The sequence below is a fragment of the Vulpes lagopus genome, chromosome 2 (assembly GCF_018345385.1).
Source record: "Vulpes lagopus strain Blue_001 chromosome 2, ASM1834538v1, whole genome shotgun sequence".
In the NCBI taxonomy this organism is placed as follows: domain Eukaryota; kingdom Metazoa; phylum Chordata; class Mammalia; order Carnivora; family Canidae; genus Vulpes; species Vulpes lagopus.
In genome coordinates, this window is record NC_054825.1 from 129,220,451 (window position 1) to 129,238,098 (window position 17,648).

The window sequence follows — 17,648 nt, forward strand, 5'->3', positions numbered from 1 at the left end:
TGGAGGCTTTTGGGTTTTCTATGTAGAGTATCATGTCATCGGCGAAGAGGGAGAGTTTGACTTCTTCTTTGCCAATTTGAATGCCTTTAATGTCTTTTTGTTGTCTGATTGCTGAGGCGAGGACTTCCAGTACTATGTTGAACAGCAGTGGTGAGAGTGGACATCCCTGTCTTGTTCCTGATCTTAGGGGAAAGGCTCCCAGTGCTTCCCCATTGAGAATGATATTTGCTGTGGGCTTTTCGTAGATGGCTTTTAAGATGTCGAGGAAAGTTCCCTCTATCCCAACATTCTGAAGTGTTTTGATCAGGAATGGATGCTGTATTTTGTCAAATGCTTTCTCTGCATCTAATGAGAGGATCATATGGTTCTTGGTTTTTCTCTTGCTGATATGATGAATCACATGGATGGTTTTACGAGTGTTGAACCAGCCTTGTGTCCCGGGGATAAATCCTACTTGGTCATGGTGGATAATTTTCTTAATGTGTTGTTGGATCCTTTTGGCTACTATCTTGTTGAGAATTTTTGCATCCATGTTCATCAGGGATATTGGTCTGTAATTCTCCTTTTTGGTGGGGTCTTTGTCTGGTTTTGGAATTAAGGTGATGCTGGCCTCATAGAACGAATTTGGAAGTACTCCATCTCTTTCTATCTTTCCAAACAGCTTTAGTAGAATAGGTATGATTTCTTCTTTAAACGTTTGATAGAATTCCCCTGGGAAGCCATCTGGCCCTGGACTCTTGTGTCTTGGGAGGTTTTTGATGACTGCTTCAATTTCCTCCCTGGTTATTGGCCTGTTCAGGTTTTCTATTTCTTCCTGCTCCAGTTTTGGTAGTTTGTGGCTTTCCAGGAATGCGTCCATTTCTTCTAGATTTCCTAATTTATTGGCGTACAGCTGTTCATAATATGTTTTTAAAATCGTTTGTATTTCCTTGGTGTTGGTAGTGATCTCTCCTTTCTCATTCATGATTTTATTAATTTGAGTCTTCTCTCTTCTTTTTAATATGGTTGGCTAATGGTTTATCTATCTTATCAATTCTTTCAAAGAACCAACTCCTGGTTCTGTTGATCTGTTCCACAGTTCTTTTGGTCTCGATATCATTGAGTTCTGCTCGAATTTTAATTAACTGTCTTCTTCTGCTGGGGGTGGGGTCTATTTGTTGCTTTTTCTCTAGTTCCTTTATGTGTAAGGTGAGCTTTTGAATTTGAGATCTTTCCATTTTTTGAATGGATGCTTGTATTGCGATGTATTTCCCCCTCAGGACTGCTTTTGCTGCATCCCAATTCATTCTTTCTCAACAGTGACTTTGATACCACACTTAGGCAAAGTAGTTCTTTTTTTTTTTTTTTTAAGATTTTATTAATTTATTCATGAAAGACACAGAGAGAGAGGCGGAGACACAAGCAGGCTCCCTGCGGGAAGCCTGATGTAGGACTCGATCCCAGGACCCTGGGATCAAGACCTGAGCCAAAGGCAGACACTGAGCCACCTGGGTACCCCCCTCAACCACTTGAAATTGCCTGAGCCCGTAGTTTTCAAACTTGACATACACTTAGAATCACCTGAAGATCCTGTTAAATATCAACTAATTGGCTCTAAGAATTTGCATTTCTAACAAGTTCCAGGTGATACTGATGTTGCTGGTCTAGCAACCAGACTTTGAGAAGCACTGATTTAGCTAACTCTGGTCTCCTCCCAACCAGCACTATTTAAGATTCACTGTGGAGTTCAATGATGCTTTAAAAGCGGGGCGGGGGGCTCCATCTGGCAAATGCTCTAACTGCTGGCTTCTTTGTAGGACTGTACTCAGAATCTTCAAGAAATCCCCATCATTCAAAACTTGCAGTTTGGGTGAAAAGCTTGTCCTTCCTTGGCAACTCCCTCTCCTAATTCCTGACCTCTGCCTGACTCTACAGTCCCCACTTCTTACCCTGTGTGGACAACCTTTCTGTCCTCTATAGGAAATCATACTTCCTACAGCAGGAAAGCTGCAGGAAGGGCAAGAGGTCCCTCTGTTCCTGTCTTAGGAAGCCACATTTCCTTTAGCCAGAAATCAACACAGGCTCTCTCCATTTCGTGATTTATCTGGTGACTGTCACAGAGCTACAGCTACAGCTACAGACCACCTTGGTGATTCCCTAGACATATCAGCGATGTCTCATTACTTACATTCTGGTCCTCCATGGGAATAAATATATAATAGATTTCTCCACTAAGAGATAGGTCCGGAATCTACACAGTACATATGGGTGCACCATTCTCTGAAGATGGCTTTCAAATCCATCTCATTAAGGTTTAAAATATACTCCTAGCATCAACTTCTAAGTGGTGAACTGAACGTGTATGCCAGCCTCCCGAAGAAAAGATTTCAACTAATTCCTAGAAATTGAAAAGTATGTGAGAGCAAAATAAGAAAATGCACTTGCTATACCATTAATATCTTTGGAAGATATTCCATTACCTTTTCAGAATCTCCATTACCTTTTCAACTTGAACACACAACTGAACATATGTAATTGAGCCCCATGTTAAAATTAATTAGGAAGATTTAAAAGTAAGGTTAAGCAGCTTATCTTTGACACTTTGATATATACTTAAGGAAAAAGCATAAACCTGGAGAACAATAGAGACTAGCACCAACAGGGAAATATGTTTTTAAAGTGTTAGCCATAAACTGACCTTTTGGAGGAGGGGCAAGATGGCGGAAGAGTAGGGCCCCCAAGTCACCTGTCCCCACCAAACTACCTAGAAAACCTTCAAATTATCCTGAAAATCTATGAATTCGGCCTGAGATTTAAAGAGAGAACAGCTGGAATGCTACAGTGAGAAGAGTTCGCGCTTCTATCAAGGTAGGAAGACGGGGAAAAAGAAATAAAGACACAAAAGGCCTCCAAGGGGGAGGGGCCCCGCGAGGAGCCGGGCTGAGGCCGGGGCGAGTGTCCCCAGGACAGGAGAGCCCCGTCCCGGAGGAGCAGGAGCTGCACCAACCTTCCCCGCGGAAAGGGGCCCGCAGGGAGTTGGAGCAGGACCCAGGAGGGCGGGGATGCCCTCGGGCTCCCGGGGACACTAACAGGCACCTGCCCCCGGGGGAGAGTGCGCCGAGCTCCCTAAGGGCTGCAGCGCGCACGGCGGGACCCGGAGCAGCTCGGAGGGGCTCAGGCTGCGGCTCAGCGGAGGGGGCTGCGGGGCGGGAGCGCGGATCCAACAGCGAAGGCCCCGAAGCACAGGGCGCCGGGACACAGCCCAGGATCCGGCCTCCCCCCGGGACAGGCAGAGGCCGGGAGGGCCCAGGACAGCAAGGACGCTCCTGCCCCAAGCTGAGCAGATCAGCGGCCCCGCCCCGGAGCCTCCAGGCCCTGCAGACCGAGAGCCCCGGAGTTACTGCCAGGGCTGAATCCAGGGCTCCGGAGCTGGCCCCGCCACTGTGGCTGTTCCTCCCAGGGCCTCACGGGGTGAACACCGCCCACTGAGCCCTGCACCAGGCAGGGGCAGAGCAGCGCCCCCAAGTGCTACTTCTGAAAACCAGCACAGCAGGAACGTCCCCCAGAAGACCAGCCAGACGGACCAGTTCCAGGGGAAGCCAAGGGACTTAAAGTGTACAGAATCGGAAGATACTCCCCCGTGGTATTTTTCTTGTTCTTATTGTTTGTTTTGTTTGTTTTGTTTTTTTGGGTTTTTTTGTTTTGTTTTGTTTTTGCGCTTTGATTTGTTTCCTTCCCCCACCCTTTTTTTCCTTTTTCTTTCTCTTTTTCTTCTTTTTGTTTTTTTTTTCCTCTTTTTTCTTTTTCTCTTTTCCTTCCTTCTTTCGCTCCTCTCTTTTTCTCCTTTTCCCAATACAACTTGCTTTTGGCCACTCTGCACTGAGCAAAATGACTAGAAGGAAAACCTCACCTCAAAAGAAAGAATCAGAAACAGTCCTCTCTCCCACAAAGTTACAAAATTTGGATTACAATTCAATGTCAGAAAGCCAATTCAGAAGCACTATTATACAGCTACTGGTGGCTCTACAAAAAAGCATAAAGGACTCAAGAGACTTCATGACTGCAGAATTTACAGCAAATCAGGCAGAAATTAAAAATTAATTGAATGAGACGCAATCCAAATTAGAAGTCCTAATGACGAGGGTTAACGAGGTGGAAGAACCAGGGAGTGACATAGAAGACAAGTTGATGGCAAAGAGGGAGACTGAGGAAAAAAGAGACAAACAAAAGACCATGAAGATAGATTAAGGGAAATAAATGACAGCCTGAGGAAGAAAAACCTACATTTAATTGGGGTTCCCGAGGGTGCCGAAAGGGACAGAGGGCCAGAATATGTATTTGAACAAATCCTAGCTGAAAACTTTCCTAATCTGGGAAGGGAAACAGGCATTCAGATCCAGGAAATAGGGAGATCCCCCCCTAAAATCAATAAAAACCGTTCAACACCTTGACATTTAATAGTGAAGCTTGCAAATTCCAAAGATAAAGAGAAGATCCTTAAAGCAGCAAGAGACAAGAAATCCCTGACTTTTATGGGGAGGAGTATTAGGATAACAGCAGACCTCTCCACAGAGACCTGGCAGGCCAGAAAGGGCTGGCAGGATATATTCAGGGTCCTAAATGAGAAGAACATGCAAACAAGAATACTTTATCCAGCAAGGCTCTCATTCAAAATGGAAGGAGAGATAAAGAGCTTCCAAGACAGGTAGGAAGTGAAAGAATATGTGACCTCCAAACCAGCTCTGCAAGAAATTTTAAGGGGGACTCTTAAAATTCCCCTTTAAGAAGAAGTTCAGTGGAACAATCCACAAAAACAAGGACTGAATAGATATCATGGTGACACTAAACTCATATCTCTCAATATTAACTCTGAACGTGAAAGGGCTTAATGACCCCATCAAAAGGGGCAGGGTTTCAGACTGGATAAAAAAGCAGGGCCCATCTATTTGCTGTCTACAAGAGACTCATTTTAGACAGAAGGACACCTACAGCCTGAAAATAAAAGGTTGGAGAACATTTACCATTCAAATGGTCCTCAAAAGAAAGCAGGGGTAGCCATCCTTATATCAGATAAACTAAAATTTACCCCAAAGACCATAGTGAGATATGAAGAGGGACACTATCTCATACTTAAAGAATCTATCCAACAAGAGGACTTAACAATCCTCAATATATATGCCCCGAATGTGGGAGCTGCCAAATATATCAATCAATTAATAACCAAAGTGAAGAAATACTTAGATAATAATACAGTTATACTTGGTGACTTCAATCTAGCTCTTTCTATACTCGATAGGTCTTCTAAGCACAACATCTCCAAAGAAACGAGAGCTTTAAATGATACACTGGACCAGATGGATTTCACAGATATCTACAGAACTTTACATCCAAACTCAACTGAATACACATTCTTCTCAAGTGCACATGGAACTTTCTCCAGAAGAGACCACATACTGGGTCACAAATCCGGTCTGAACCAATACCAAAAGATTGGGATCGTCCCCTGCATATTCTCAGACCATAATGCTTTGAAATTAGAACTAAATCACAACAAGAACGTTGGAAGGACCTCAAACACGTGGAGGTTAAGGACCATCCTGCTAAAAGATGAAAGGGTCAACCAGGAAATTAAGGAAGAATTAAAAAGATTCATGGAAACTAATGAGAATGAAGATACAACCGTTTAAAATCTTTGGGATGCAGCAAAAGCAGTCCTATGGGGGAAATACATCACAACACAAGCATCCATTCAAAAACTGGAAAGAACTCAAATACAAAAGCTAACCTTACACATAAAGGAGCTAGAGAAAAAACAGCAAATAGATCCTACACCCAGGAGAAGAAGAGAGTTAATAAAGATTTGAGGAGAACTCAACAGAATCAAGAACAGAAGAACTGTGGAACAGATCAACAGAACCAGGAGTTGGTTCTTTGAAAGAATTAGTAAGATAGATAAACCATTAGCCAGCTTTATTAAAAAGAAGAGAGAGAAGACTCAAATTAATAAAATTATGAATAAGAAAGAAGAGATCACTACCAACACCAAGGAAATACAAACGATTTTAAAAACATATTATGAACAGCTATATATATTTAAATATATAAATATGTAAATATATAATCGCCAATAAATTAGGCAATCTAGAAGAAATGGACACATTCCTGGAAAGCCACAAACTACCAAAACTGGAGCAGGAAGAAATAGAAAACCTGAACAGGCCAATAACCAGGGAGGAAATTGAAGCAGTCATCAAAAACCTCCCAAGACACAAGAGTCCAGGGCCAGATGGCTTCCCAGGGGAATTCTATCAAACGTTTAAAGAAGAAATCATACCTATTCTACTAAAGCTGTTTGGAAAGATAGAAAGAGATGGAGTACTTCCAAATTCGTTCTATGAGGCCAGCATCACCTTAATTCCAAAACCAGACAAAGACCCCACCAAAAAGGAGAATTACAGACCAATATCCCTGATAAACATGGATGCAAAACTTCTCAACAAGATACTAGCCAATAGGATGCAACAACACATTAAGAAAATTATTCACCATGACCAAGTAGGATTTATCCCCGCGATGCAAGGCTGGTTCAACACTCGTAAAACAATCAATGTGATTCATCATATCAGCAAGAGAAAAACCAAGAACCATAGGATCCTCTCATTAGATGCAGAGAAAGCATTTGACAAAATACAGCATCCATTCCTGATCAAAACACTTCAGAGTGTTGGGATAGAGGGAACTTTCCTCAACATCTTAAAAGCCATCTACGAAAAGCCCACAGCAAATATCATTCTCAATGGGGAAGCACTGGGAGCCTTTCCCCTAAGATCAGGAACAAGACAGGCATGTCCACTCTCACCAATGCTATTCAACATAGTACTGGAAGTCCTCACCTCAGCAATCAGACAACAAAAAGACATTAAAGGCATTCAAATTGGCAAAGAAGAAGTCAAACTCTCCCTCTTCGCCGATGACATGATACTCTACATAGAAAACCCAAAAGCCTCCACCCCAAGATTGCTAGAACTCATACAGCAATTTGGTAGCGTGGCAGGATACAAAATCAATGCCCAGAAATCAGTGGCATTTCTATACACTAACAATGAGACTGAAGAAAGAGAAATTAAGGAGTCAATCCCATTTACAATTGCACCCAAAAGCATAAGATACCTAGGAATAAACCTAACCAAAGAGGTAAAGGATCTATACCCTAAAAACTACAGAACACTTCTGAAAGAAACTGAGGAAGACACAAAGAGATGGAAAAATATTCCATGCTCATGGATTGGCAGAATTAATATTGTGAAAATGTCAATGTTACCCAGGGCAATTTACACGTTTAATGCAATCCCTATCAAAATACCATGGACTTTCTTCAGAGAGTTAGAACAAATTATTTTAAGATTTGTGTGGAATCAGAAAAGACCCCGAATAGCCAGGGGAATTTTAAAAAAGAAAACCATATCTGGGGGCATCACAATGCCAGATTTCAGGTTATACTACAAAGCTGTGGTCATCAAGACAGTGTGGTACTGGCACAAAAACAGACACATAGATCAATGGAACAGAATAGAGAACCCAGAAGTGGACCCTCAACTTTATGTCAACTAATATTCGATAAAGGAGGAAAGACTATCCACTGGAAGAAAGACAGTCTCTTCAATAAATGGTGCTGGGAAAATTGGACATCCACATGCAGAAGAATGAAACTAGACCAGTCTCTTGCACCATACACAAAGATAAACTCAAAATGGATGAAAGATCTAAATGTGATACAAGATTCCATCAAAATCCTAGAGGAGAACACAGGCAACACCCTTTTTGAACTCGGCCACAATAACTTCTTGCAAGATACATCCATGAAGGCAAAAGAAAAAAAGCAAAAATGAACTATTGGGACTTCATCAAGATAAGAAGCTTTTGCACAGCAAAGGATACAGTCAACAAAACTAAAAGACAACCTACAGAATGGGAGAAGATATTTGCAAATGACGTATCAGATAAAGGGCTAGTTTTCAAAATCTATAAAGAACATATTAAACTCAACAGCAAAGAAACAAACAATCCAATCATGAAATGGGCAAAAGACATGAACAGAAATCTCACAGAGGAAGACATAGACATGGCCAACAAGCGCATGAGAAAATGCTCTGCATCACTTGCCATCAGGGAAATACAAATCTAAACCACCATGAGATACCACCTCACACCAGTGAGAATGGGGAAAATTAACAAGGCAAGAAACCACAAATGTTGGAGAGGATGCGGAGAAAAGGGAACCCTCTTACACGGTTGGTGGGAATGAGAAATGGTGCAGCCACTCTGGAAAACTGTGTGGAGGTTCCTCAAAGAGTTAAAAATACACCTGCCCAAGACCCAGCAATTGCACTGCTGGGGATTTAGCCCAAAGATACAGATGCAATGAAATGCCGGGACAACTGCACCCCAATGTTTATAGCAGCAATGGCCACAATAGCCAAACTGTGGAAGGAGCCTCGGTGTCCATCGAAAGATGAATGGATAAAGAAGATGTGGTTTATGTATACAATGGACTATTACTCCGCCATTAGAAATGACAAATACCCACCATTTGCTTCGAGGTGGATGGAACTGGAGGGTATTATGCTGAGTGAAGTAAGTCAGTCGGAGAAGGACAAACATTATATGTTCTCATTCATTTGGGGAATATAAATAATAGCGAAAGGGAATATAAGGGAAGGGAGAAGAAATGTGTGGGAAATATCAGAAAGGGAGACAGAACATGAAGACTCCTAACTCTGGGAAACGAACTAGGGGTGGTAGAAGGGGAGGAGGGCGGGGGGTGGGAGTGAATGGGTGACAGGCACTGGGGGTTATTCTGTATGTTGGTAAATTGAACACCAATAAAAATAAATTTAAAAAAAATAAAAACAAAATAAAACCACCTTTTTGCACCAAAAAAAAAAGTGTTAGCAATAAACTGATTAAATGTTGCAAATATTGCATACGATTAACAATTTACCAGGAAGTGTGAAAAATATTACTTTCTTAAATCATTGTAAGAAAATGACTAAACACAACATACACTATAACCATGGTATTTCCAGAACCTAAAGTACTCTCTTTATTAGAAAAGTCATTAAAGCCATGTTCACAATCAAAATGATTGGTTATGAACAATAGTCAAAGTCCTTGGGCACACATTTGCTCCCCTGAAGAATCTTCTATCTGTCCAAGCGCTCAGTGTGGTTACAGACTGAGCACATTGTTTAGTGTCATCTGCCACTAGAGAGCAATGGACAGGATGTAATGCTGCTGCTTCCTAAAGCGCAACTTCTGTGTGGCATGCTTTTCTATTTAGGATGAATGTCCGTCTTTGCAGTTTGGAGAGAACAACTCATTTCTCTTTTGAGGTGCTCCACACACCAAAAAAAATCAAATCTGTATGAAAAGTTGGTTACCATTTTTTAATGAGGAAATGGATTAATCTTTTTCTTGGAAATCCTCATATTTAAGTATGGAAATAAGGTCATAAAATACCACTGTTAATCACTGTTAGGGGATTTAGCTATCATAAGATATTCCTTGATAGAGCTACTTATTATTCTATATCAAATATAGTATAACACATTGATCAAATAGATCAGTATCCACAAAAAATAATTCATATAAGAATCAAGTAAAAATGCCAGGCTTCTGATGCCACCTACTTACTTCCTATTTTGCAATGATGACACTTGTGATATAACAAAATCTACATCAACTTATATCTATAGATATTTTTCAATGCCTTGTGAAAAGAGGTGGGAGTTAGTGCCCACTCTTTCTTGATGAATAATGCAAGTTAAACTCATTAAATAAAGTAAAAAAAGTTCCACTGAAGTATGGACTTATTAAATATAGGAAAAAGCATTTTTTTTATTTTTTAAAGATTTTATTTTTTTTTTTTTATGAGAGACACGTAGAGAGAGGCAGAGACACAGGCAGAGGGAGAAGCAGGCTCCATGCAGGGAGCCCAATGTGGGACTCGATCCTGGTACTCCAGGATCACACCCTGGGCCGAAGGCAGACGCTCAACCATTGAGCCACCCAGGCATCCCGGAAAAAGCATTTAAAGGCATATTCTACAAGTAGTTTATGGTCTGGCTTACTGAATCCACTGTAATTACTTCTCAATCAACACTGTACATACATATAAACTACAGTTTAAAAATAAATATAAAACAATGGGTATCCCTGGGTGGCTCAGCAGTTTAGTGCCTGCCTTTGGCCCAGGGCGTGATCCTGGAGTCCCGGGATCGAGTCCCACATTGGGCTCCCTGCATGGAGCCTGCTTCTCCCTCTGCCTGTGTCTCTGCCTCTCTCTCTGTCTCTCATGAATAAATAAATAAAATATTTAAAATAAATAAAAAATAATAAGGAGCAAAAGAGAAGACAATGGGGGCAGGGGAAGGCAACGGAAAGAACATCTCTAAGGTTTTAAGATTTAAGGATATGTTGACTATTCTGCCAAAGAGAGCAGACTTCATGAGATGCCCAAATGCAAAAGAAATACCATCAAATTAGGTCACACAGCACAGAACCGGGGCCTTTTGAAAAGTAATATATTTAAAAAAAAAAAAAAAAAAAAGAAAAGTAATATATTTAGAGGTAAAGGATCTCAAAATCATATAAAGAAAAAATATAGAAAAAGAACTCACTTAAAAAATATTACAAAAACCAGGGATCCCTGGGTGGCACAGCGGTTTGGCGCCTGCCTTTGGCCCAGGGCGCGATCCTGGAGACCCGGGATCGAATCCCACTTCGGGCTCCCAGTGCATGGAGCCTGCTTCTCCCTCTGCCTGTGTCTCTGCCTCTCTCTCTCTCTCTGTGTGTGACTATCATAAATAAAAATTTAAAAAAAAAAGTAACATTTATAAAAAAAAAAAATTACAAAAACCAAGCTACCAAGCTGGATAGATTCCATAACTTTAAAACACTACTGGAGGAAGGTACAAAGTCAGGGAATTGATAATGTCAGAAAAAGAGTTGAGAAACACTTAATGGATAGAGTAAGGAAACAAATACCCAGAAAGTCTAGTTCTGTTCTCATTTCAGAAACTCAGGCTGTTCCTCGGCTGCTTTCCCAGTCTGCTCCAGGCTATTTTCCCTCACCCAAAATTACCTACTCAGTGCCAACAACCTTTGCCTTCACTCCACTCAGCAAACCAATGGTCCATTCTTAACATTTTCATTACTTGGAACAGCTTCATCACTGAAATACTTCATTTCCATAATCTAACATTACAGTATGCCCTCCCGTTCTTCCTACTCTTTCTCTTGCTTACTCACCAACTCTTACTACATTGAAACTCCAGGTCCTCAACTCTTCCATTATCTTCAATGGGTCTGCTCCCTCTGGCTCTCAGGCAGAGGTTCCAGTTGGGGGATGATTTTGCCTCATAGAGGACATCTGGTAATGTCTGGAGACATTTTTAATTGTCACAACTGGAGGGATCAGCTACCAGCATCTAGTAGGTAGGGGCCAACGATGCTAAACACCGTACATGCACACAGTACAGCCCCTATGAGGGAGAATTATAAATGTTTCTTAAGTTGGGAATCACTGGTCTGTGGCCTTCTTTGGATAACGTAATTCATTTCTTCAATCACTGGTCTGTGGCCTTCTTTGGATAACGTAATTCATTTCTTCAATCACTCTTAGAACATTTAACCATTTTTCCCCTGCTCTTTCATCCTTCTGATACCAGTTTTATAAAACCTAACTTTCAACCAATTGAATCACCCAAGTTTTCTACTTCTAAATTCAGTGTACTGAACTTAACCAAAGCTAAAAATATATTTTTTAAAAAGTTTTTTAAAGATTTATTTATTTATTCGTGATAGAGAGAGAGAGAGGCAGAGACACAGGCAGAGGGAGAAGCAGGCTCCATGCCGGGAGCCGGACGTGGGACTCATCCCAGGACTCCAGGATCGCGCCCTGGGCCAAAGGCAGGCGCCAAACCGCTGAGCCACCCAGGGATCCCCTTAAAAAATAAATTATTAAATAAATATCACATGACCAGGCAAAAGGCAGACACTACATATTCACAGATTCCAACCTCAATAGGCACCCCCCCCTCCCCAGCATTACCAGGCAGGCAACCTTTCATGTCTCTCTCTAATTGTCCCCTCACAACTCCTCTTCTTCCCCTTCATGTCTATTCTAAGCTTCTACCTCTCCCCTCAATCTTTACCTCACCAAATCAGCACTCAGTATCAGCAAATTTACCTGCTTCCCTTAAGAAATTTTGCTGCCATCAGACAAGAACTTACACATATCCCTTCCCCATCCTATAAATGTATTCTTATCTATCCCACCTTTCCCCAAGCCATCCCTCCCAGGAAGGTGAATAAGTGCCCTTCCTGTCCCAGCACTCCCTGTGCTCTGGCTATTGTCTCTCACTGACCCCTGGGACCCTGCTTCATCAATCATCCATGCCCTAAATGCCTTCCCTCAACTTCTTCCTCTTTCTCAGCCCTTTTCACCTCAGCAATAAGTGATTGTTCCAATCTCTTCTTAGGGGAAAAAACACGAATGAACAAAAACCCTTCCCTATTTCCAACATCTTTTTCCAACTCTTCTCTCTCCCCTGCACAGCCAAATTCCTTAAAATAACTGTCTTTACTCCCTAACCCCATCCCTCCATCTCCCTTCCAGTCCACTGCGTACACCCCTCCCATGCCACTAAGACTCCACAGTGGAGGCAAATGACTCCCTATATATATCTACTTCAGGAGGTTCTTCCAGTTCTGAATTTTGGACCATTAACACACATGACCATACCCTCCTTAAACTTCTATCTTCTTTTGGTATTTGGATACTACTCTCTTCTATCTCTTCCTACCAAGTTGGTGCTTCCTTCTCCCCTTTCCTAGATGGTGCATCCTCCCGTTCTAGCTTCAATTATTCTTATATGTCTATGCAATCCATGCTCTACTCACTTTGAACCCATATGCCCAGTCCCAACCTCTTCTAAGTTTTCCTAGTGAATGACATCACCATCCACTCAGTTACCCAAATACCCTAGATTTCTTACTCTCATCCACACATAAACAATTGCAAAATCCTACTGATTTAACCTAAGTATCTCTTGGATCCATCATATCAGTTCATTCTCTCAGCAACCTATCTAATCCAGGGCATTGTCTCTCACCTAGAACATATTATTATAAGAATAATTACCTATGAATAAAAAATGAGAGTCTCCTCTTACAAGTAAAGATGCTACACAAACACAATGAGATATGATTCAAAAGAACACAGAACATTGGATCTTTTTAAAAAATGGATTGTTCGAATGTGGAAACCATTTAATCATCACAGGTGTCAGATTCCTGACTGCTGAGTGAAGAGTATAAGAGAAATACCTAAGGGCCCTTTGTACCCTTAACATTCATTCTATAGTTCAATTTCTACTAGACATTACTCAGACAGTTCACACCTCCAAATATACACCATACTTGTTACGCACACAAAATATGATCAGTGCAAAAGAAATAGGCTGAGATATCTCTCCTTTGCTGCCAAAATCTATCAAGCATATCCCAATCTCCACCAGTTTCAAAAACTAAACCTTCAATTGCAAGTGTCAAAGAAATAAAATGTGAGCAAAGAAAAAAACCCAAGAAAAAATTATAGTGAAATTGATTATGTATCTAAAAATGCTATCTCAAGATAATTTCTTCAGGAATCAAGCAATACAGAGTAATGAGCAGCAAAATGAATGTGCCATAAACCATTCTGACAGTAACAACATTATAAACAAAAAGCTCATTTTTACCGACACAAAAACAGTGTGGGAATTGTGCAATATCTAAAATCAAACACCAACACGATATACATGCAATATGAGATCTTAAAACGTTTCAGGATCTGCTTTTCACAGACAGGCTCTCAGAAAAAGACAATATGAACTAAGCTGTGAAAATGCAGTTTGAATGCCATTCAAATGCTATCACTCCAACCAAATGAGAAGCACCTGTCACCCTTTTGACAATTTGGGTTCAAGATGCTCTTCCATTGCCTACTAAGCTCAGAAGTAATGTTCTATTTTAAAAATGGTATAAAAAGAGAGGGTAGAGGAAGAATGTAGCAGGCAAAACAATTTACATTGCAAAATTGAAACGAAGCCAAGTGTCAACACAAAAAAAAAAAATAGACTCTGGAGCCACCCAGCCTGGGTTCAAATTCCAATTTCACCACCTACCATTCATGCAATTTTAATAATTTAACTTAAGTCCTCTGTGCCTAATTTCTTCATCTGTAAAAGAGTACAGTGATAGTACCTATTTCACAGGTAAAGTGCTTGGAATAATGCCTGGCATACTGTAAACACTATAGAAGTACTAGGTAACGTTATCCTAATTACTATTTACCTTACTACACTGAGACTAAATACTAGCTAAGAAGAACAATTACACTGCAATGCAGGCTCAAGCTCCAGTTTAGTACTGTTACCAGGTATTTGTTCACTGTTAAGTAACATTATTTTCTATCCTTATCCTCTAGTTCACACATCAAATCACCAAGCTCATACCATATGAGATGAGTATATATAAGCATAAATCAAAATGCATCAAAAGTATAGCAATGCTATATACATACAATGGAATATTATTCAGCCATAAAAAGGGATGAAATTCTGATGCTATTACATGGATGAACTCTCCCACAACAAGGATGAACCCTGAAAAAATGCTAAGTGAATTAAATCAGATTCAAAAGGATAGTGCACGACTCCATCTAGAATAGGCAAATTCAGAGAAACATAAAGTATAACAGAAGTTATCGGGAGTTGGGGTGGGGGAGGAGAAGAATTACTTTTTTTAAAAGAAGGTCCATCTTATTCTCTTTAAAAAAAAAAAAAAAAGATTTTATTTATTTATTAGAGAGAGAGAGAGCAGCGGCAGGAAAGAGGGAGAAGCAGACTCCATGGTGAGCAGAGAGCCCAATGTGGAATCACAGCCTGAGCAGAAGGCAGATGCTTAACCAACTAACGCATCCAGGCACGCTGGGGAATTACTTTTTAATGGGTGCAGAGTTTCTGTTTGGAATGATAAAAAAAAGTCTGGAAATGAATAACGGTGATAATTAAACCAATACTGGAAATGTGCTTAATGCAATCAATCATATGCTGAAAAATGGTTAAAATAGTAAATTTTATATTATGAATATTTTACCACAATCAAAAAGTATCTTTTAAAAATACAACCTATATTTTCAACAGGAATTTTTTTTTAAGATTTTATTTATTTATTCATGAGAGACACAGAGAGAGAGAGAGGCAGAGACACAGAGGAGAAGCAAGCTCCATTCAGGAAGCCTGATGTGGGACTTGATCCCGGGACCCCAGGATTACACCCTGGGCCGAAGGCAGGCGCCAAACCGCTGAGCCACCCAGGGATCCCCTCAACAGGAATTTTCAACATGAACATCGGTCTCAATGGTACTAAAATTTTTAAAAATAGATCACTCATTTTCAAGTTCCTGACTATGGACACCAAAGCAGTCAATATCAACTCTTAGTTGGACTCGGTTTAAAACATATGCTTGGAGATGAGTACATACTTCACAAATTCAATAAGGAACATTATTTCATTTTGCTGATAGTCACCGTTTTTTTAGCACGTTGAAGAGGAAAAAAAAGATTACACTGAGGAAATACCTTTCTGTGTGGCCAGTGCATAATGGTAGTTTTATAAGGAGGAATTTATCTACATGGAATCATAACATGAGTGCAACAGTATACCTGTGCAGGGCACCATAAATGGATATGTAAATGAACTGGTGTTCAATTCAAATGTAGAGGGGGTTCCCATATATTGGTGAACAATAATTTAAACCAGTGAAATATCCCCAATTCAAAACAGAAATTAAAAGTCTATTATTTTGATACAATCATAACATGAAATATTTGAAGTCTCCACTCCAAACACCACAACCAAAAGGCATATTGCATTTCAAAGACACAACAAAAGTAAATTTAATAAATTAGCATTTTCCCAGAATGGCTAAGGTTAAAGCACTCTAGGTAGGATAATTTAATTCTCCAGTAAACTCATAAATACCATCTGTCAAATATCATTCAACGAATGATACATAAGGCCAAAACCAGACTAGCAATATTAGCAAACACTTGTAAGGCTCTTCCAATATGTCTGATTTGTTCTAAGCTCTTTACAGACACTAACCCACTTTATCCTCACAACAATCTTCTGAGAAAAGTATTCTTATTATTTACATTTTACAAATGAAGTAGTAGAGGGGTCAAGTACCTTGTTTGAGCTCAATGAGTTGCTAGTAAGTGGTAGAGCTAGGACCTGAATAACGGACATGTGGTTCCCCAATACCCGCTTTTAATCACTCTGGTTTACTATCTTTTGTTGATGACACTGAGCAATGGAACATATAAAAGCACAGGCAAACTCAAAAAGCAAACCAGTTTGGGCAGACAAATATAATAAAAGCTCTGAGGAAATCACTCTATCACAACACAGGACAGTAAGGGATATTAAAAATGACTGCTTCGACTCATAAGAAACGGTTAAAATACTTAGTATTTAAGAAGGCAAGGAATTGCTTAGGGCACTTAAAATTTTTCTATCCAAAACAGTCAATTTGAGTTTCATGTCAAAAGGGATAAAACTTTCAACAATCCAGAATTACACATTCCCTGAGGGGTCTTAAAAGGGTTGTACTGAGCAATCTTGCTGGTCTCTTATTTCATTCTTAAAGATAAGGATGGTGTGTGTGTGTGTGTGTGTGTGTGTGTGCGTGTGTGCGTGTGTGCGTGTGTGTGTGTGTGTGTATGTAGGAGGATCATAAATTAAGCTTTCTAGGTGTTTTAATCCCAGCTATGTAAGAACTTAGTACTAAAGATATTACAGGGGAGCCCCGGTGGCTTAGCGGTTTGGCAGTGCCTTCAGCCCAGGGCATGATCCTGGAGACCCAGGATCAAGTCCCACATTGGGCTCCCTGCATGGAGCCTGCTTCTCCCTCTGCCTGTATCTCTGCCTCTCTCTCTGTGTGTTTCTCATGAATAAAGAAATAAAATCTTTAAAAAATAATAATATAAAATAAAGATATTACAAAGTGTCAAATCATTTAGATTGATGACTGAATAAACTCATAGAATTATGTGTTACTATTGTGAAAAGCCTAGAACTTAATCATTTATAGTAGAGTTATAAAAAAAGAAAGAAAGAACAAAAAGGCATAGGTTTTGAAGTCATCCACAGACCTGAACTTAAAGCCTGGCTCCACCATTTAGTTACTATGAGTTTTTGGCAAGTTAACTTCACATACCTAAGCCTCAGTTTCCTCCTCTGTAAATTGAGGACCATATTTCCAAACTCACAAGGTTGTTGTGTAAGCTAAGAAGAAAGCACATGCAAAAAAAAAAAAAAAAAAAAGGAAAGAAAGAAAGAAAGCAAACACATGCAAAATGTCGAACAGGGTCCCTGAGATAAAGCTGGCTAACAATGAGTGATTAGTATTCCCTAATCTTATTCTACTTTGTCCCCCTATATTAGAAGAATCTAATGTTACCAATAAGCAAGTCATTGTCAGGCGTCTCAAAATTACATGAAGATACGCTGTATTCAAAAATGGAACATAAAGTACAAAGAAATACAAAACCAAACCATCA

The 17,648-nt window shown here is 40.2% G+C and overlaps 1 protein-coding gene across 1 annotated transcript in view; it reads right to left on the bottom strand.

Moving 5' to 3' along the window:
- LOC121484097 (aminopeptidase O (putative)) overlaps positions 1–17,648 on the bottom strand; it is a 337,984-nt gene that overhangs the window by 319,410 nt on the left and 926 nt on the right. The gene's annotated exons all lie outside the window — the stretch shown is intronic.